The 5,000-nt window shown below is 47.6% G+C and overlaps 1 pseudogene; it reads right to left on the reverse strand.

The window, feature by feature from the left end:
* Positions 1-3,781: 3,781 nt before the first annotated feature.
* LOC137659897 (piggyBac transposable element-derived protein 3-like) overlaps positions 3,782-5,000 on the reverse strand; it is a 126,817-nt pseudogene continuing 125,598 nt past the window's right edge.

Raw genomic sequence — 5,000 nt, forward strand, 5'->3', positions numbered from 1 at the left:
TCTTCTGGTTTCCTCCAAAAAGTCTATACTGTCTTTTGATACCCCGAATCTTTTTCTCATCGCTAAGGAGAGAAAATCATGAGATGCAGGTTCCGGGTTATCTGTGATGAAGCGAAGACAGTCGACTTCTGTACTCGCTGAGACAGGGTTGGATCCGGTAGCGGTACAAACTTCAGTCGTAGTTCCAATGCCAGAGGGAACCACATGCTGTTTGGCCACTTGTGGGCCACTTTTGCTGCTTTCCCTTTGAAGGATCTCAGTTTGTCGAGGACCTTCAAAAGGAGGTTGTGCTGAGGGAACAGGTGACTTCTGGACCATCTGTTCCAGTCTAGGGACATAGCATCCACTGCCTCCGCTAGTGGATCCTCGTATGGGTACATATAACGATGTATTTTCTTGTTGTCTTTCATCGCAAAGAGGTCTATCTGCAGTTCCGGGACTTGACTCAAGGTGAAGGAGAATGATCCTGTGTCTAGGGACCATTCTGACTCTATTGGTGTAAACCTGGATAGAGCGTCCGCTGTCACATTGCGGAACCCTTGAATGTGAACTGCTGACAGGTGCCATTTCCTCCTTTCCGCCAAACGGAATATGGCCAACATCACTTGGTTGATTTGAGGCGACCTCGACCCTTGTCGATTCAGGCATCTCACTATCACCTCGCTGTCTAGAACCAATCTTATGTGGGTCGAGTGGCGAGGAGATACTTTCTTTAGTGTCAGAAGTACTGCCATGGCTTCTAGAAAGTTGATGTGAAATGACTTGAAAAGATTGGACCAAGCTCCTTGGACTCTCTTCTGGTGAGAGTGGCCTCCCCAGCCTTCCTTTGAGGCGTCTGTGTGGATAGTAACTGACGGAGGAGGAGGTTGAAGAAGTTTGATTACTTCAGTTGCTTGGCTTTGGGCCACGGCTTGAGAAGCATTCACAGTCGAGTCGGTAGTGATCTCATTAGATCTCTTCGCGCGTTTCATGCGTATTTTCTCTAGACTCCTGTAGCATCCTTTAGCTGTGCTCTTAGCACTAGATCTGTTATCGAAGCAAATTGTAGAGAGCCCAGCACTCTCTCCTGTTCGCGTCTTGATATCCGTTTGGATTTCAATAGTCTCTTGACAGATCCTGCTATTTCTTTCCTCTTCTTCCCAGGAATGGAAAGTCAATGTGACTTCAAATTCCAGTGGATTCCCAACCACTGAAATTTTTGAGCTGGAGATAGTCGAGACTTTTTGATGTTGATCTTGAATCCCAGATATTCCAGGAACTGGATCACTATCATGGAGGCTTGCATGCATTCTGTCCTGGATGCGGCCCACACCAGCCAGTCGTCCAAGTAGGCCACTACTTGGATCCCCTTTAGGCGTAATTGATGGACGGCTGCGTTCGCAAGCTTCGTGGAAACTCTTTGGGCTATGTTTAGCGCGAGTGGCATGGCTCTGAAGGCGTAAAGTCTTCTTTGTAACTTGAAGCCTAGGTAGGAGGAGAAATGACGATTAATTGGAACATGCCAATAAGCGTCAGATAAGTTTATAGAGACGGTATATGCCCTTTGGGGCAGTAAGGTCCTTATGTGTTGAAGTGTGAGCATTTTGAACTTGTAGTTCACTATGAACTTGTTGAGTGGCGACAAGTCCAGAATGACTCTGAGTTTTTCTGAGTCCTTCTTTGGAACACAAAACAGCCTTCCTTGGAACTTGATGGACTTAACTTTTTGGATTACTCTTTTCTCTAAGAGTTCTCGGACATATTCAACCAGAACGCGGGTAGAGTGTTGGAAGAACTGAGAAAATTGAGGTGGAGGACTACTCCAGCTCCAACCTAGTCCATTCTTTATTAGGTTGTGGGCCCAGGGATCGAAGGTCCAACGATCCCTAAATAGATGTAGTCTCCCTACTACTGGAAGCATCTCACTTCTGCTGTTGTGGACCTGAGGCTTCGCTTCCCTGACCGCGTCCTCCCCTGAATCCCCTTCCCCTTGAAGGGCGTCTACAAGAACCTCTGGCTGTTCCTCTAGCTTTTGAGCGAAAGGAAGAAGTCGGCCTTTCAAAAGCTGGGTTAAAAACCGGCGACTGTGTCGCCACTTGTTGAGGTACCAACTGGTATGTGGTTGGAGGGTGTGCCACTATCTGAGGCACCGCCGTCACAGGAAGTTGCTGTTGTTGCTGTCGGTAGGGCTTAGCCGGCCGAGAGGATAGCCTAGGCCTTTTTGTCTTCTTCTTGGGTTGGGGACCCTCATCCGGAGAAGACTTTCTCTTAAGATTTAAGCCCCACTTTTTGAGAAGGTTCCTATTCTCCGTGGCGGCCTTGTCTACTACCTCTTTAACCACAATGTTGGGAAAGAGGTCCTTACCCCAGATGCAAGAGGAGATCAGCTTCCTCGGTTCGTGCCTCATCGCAGCCGAAGCGAACACAAACTCTCTACAGGCTCTCCAAGCTTTAATAAAGCTAGAGATCCTTCGTAACTGTGGCCAGATGGGTTTTAGCCACTACCATGAACATGTCCTGGTTCTTGGAGCCACTTGCCATTGTTTCTAATGTCGTTTGCAACGACATCGATGCCGCAAGTCTTTCTTTCATCTCTTGCTCTCTGCGCAAGAGAAACTCCAACAGCTTTGGAAGTTCCTCACCAAACTGACGTTCGTCAATATCAGCTTCCAGCTTCCCGACTGAGAAGGTAAGGTAGACGTCCTTCCAGTCTTTTTGGTCCAAGGGTAAGGTCAGGGATAACGGCTTGCATTCCTCCAAGGAGGGGCATGGTTTCCCTGCCTCCGCCGCCTTCAAGGCTGCCTTATATCCGTTTTCCAGGAAGGGAAAGGCTCTGGTTGGAGGAGAGGCCACAAAGGAGGGAAGCTTCTTACTCAAGGCTGGCACCTTTGAGTTCGTGAAGCCCCTCTCTTTTATCGAGCTTGCTAGTAACGCCTGTACTTTACAATGGTCAGGGACTATGACCTCCTTCGGCTCCGTCTCCTCCTTTAAGGCTGGCTCCTACCTAAGACGGACATAGCAGTCCGGGTAAGAGTCTTTGTTGTGCCAAAATTCCACATCTTCCAGGGGATTGAGCCCAACTTCTCTGATATAACAATCTTCCCAGTTGTCATTGGCATGTGTTCGGCATACCTCCAAGGATTGGTATCCAAGCACAAAGGAAGATCCTTCACGTTGAGTCGTTTCTGGGGCCCACGTGATGCTGCGAGTCTACGTATATCCAGTTTCAATGCAGCTTCCTTTTCATCATTCTTCTTTTGTATTTGTTGAATCATCTCAACAATAGAAGAAAGAGTCCTTCCCAGATCACCTGGGATAGAAGACGATGTAGAGGGAACAGATTCCTGGGCCGGAACGGATGTAACTGACACCTCATCGATATTTTCCTCTTTTATTTCTGGAGCCTGAGTCAGCTCCTCCTCCTGACCCTCTCCCAGAGGGAGACACTTCTGACATCCTATCGTCCAATTGGATGTCTTGAAGGGCGGCTGAGACTTCAGAATCTACCGGATTCTTGACATTTGGTATCTCCTCCTGAGGCTGAGGAATGATTGCATCAGCCGATGCCTTAGGGAAAAGGTAGGCCCTCATCATCTCGTTTGTAAGGTAGGGGCCTGAACTGTTTTTCTGAAAACCCCTCACCCAGGCTCGCATCTTTTTCCTAGCAGCATCCCTTGACTTTGCCGACTTAGGGGTGTCAAATGCCTCGGTAATCAGGTTATAACATATGATACATACCTGAGGGTTCCAATACCGGAGGTCACCTTTGGAGGCTGCGCATGCTGCGTGCCTCCTGCATAACTCATGTCCACAGAAGTTCTTGCTGCGGACATTGCAGAATATACTCCCACGCTTCGGATGGTCCTCCTGTAAAGAGAAGAAAATCCATGTGTATCAAGTGAAGACTTTTCACTTATTATTAATACATGTAGCTTATACAGTAAAGCTAGAAAGAAAAGAAGGAAAGACACATATTTGTATTTCCTGCCCAGCCAATTGCTGTAACCTTCCAAGATATTAAAACTAAGGTTAATTCTTATTCTAGAATACCTTATATATTTTCCTAGGCAGAAAGTTAGAGTGTAGCTTACACCTTAAAATAAAGTTTTAATATACGGGATAGAATGAATACAGAAAGAACTCACTTTCTATATATTGTACGGTATCAACAAAAGGTTGTACAAGATAACATTAAGTATGTTGGAAGAACAAACTCTGTACTGTAGTTTCATTAATGCAGTGTCTAGTACACCACAAATATAGTAACTACTGTACATTGCATGCTGTCGTGCCGGCCGGCACGCGCCGGCACGTGCCAGCCGGCATTTACCCCTGTATAGATCAAAGGTAGACTACCTTTAACTAATAGGCGGCAATTCATTGGTTCGCAAATGTGTGCCGGCCGGCAATCACTGCCGGCCGGCAATCACTGCCGGCCGGCAACTAAAAACACTAGCACCCGGCTGCCGGCCGCTAATCGTAGTGGCCGACAGATCTTGGGATGTGTTTCTACTGCCGGCAGGCAAAGGTAGCAATACCCATGCCGGCCGGCAGTGACTACGAACCAGAGAACCTTCACCTATCCGGCAGCCGGGCTAGGGGTACAATACACTAGTAAGAGAAACAGTATGGATATAAGATTATAAGGCAGTATTGCCATACAACCTTCCATCTAGAAAGAGTGAACATATGGAAGAAGAGAATGTAACATTCAGGCTTCCTATCTATCCACAGCCTGCCAGGCTCTACCAGCAGACACGGAAGGGAGACCAACGGAGGTCTGGGGTTCACTCTGTAGAAGAAAAAGGTCTCTGATGGCCGGCTCGTTATTGCCGGCTGGCAGAGTGCTGAGCCGGTCCCCCATCCTAACCTGCGCTAGGTACGGAAGTAGGACTGCGGCCAAAAGATGTGATGGATAGGCCATCACTAAGAAAGATAGGGGGGAAAGGGATAAGGGTCCTGTAAACTTCGTTCTAGTATGAGACACATCCAGCAGTTAGGAAAGCTCATCCTAACCTAGA

This window comes from Palaemon carinicauda, chromosome 20 (assembly GCF_036898095.1).
Source record: "Palaemon carinicauda isolate YSFRI2023 chromosome 20, ASM3689809v2, whole genome shotgun sequence".
NCBI lineage: Eukaryota > Metazoa > Arthropoda > Malacostraca > Decapoda > Palaemonidae > Palaemon > Palaemon carinicauda.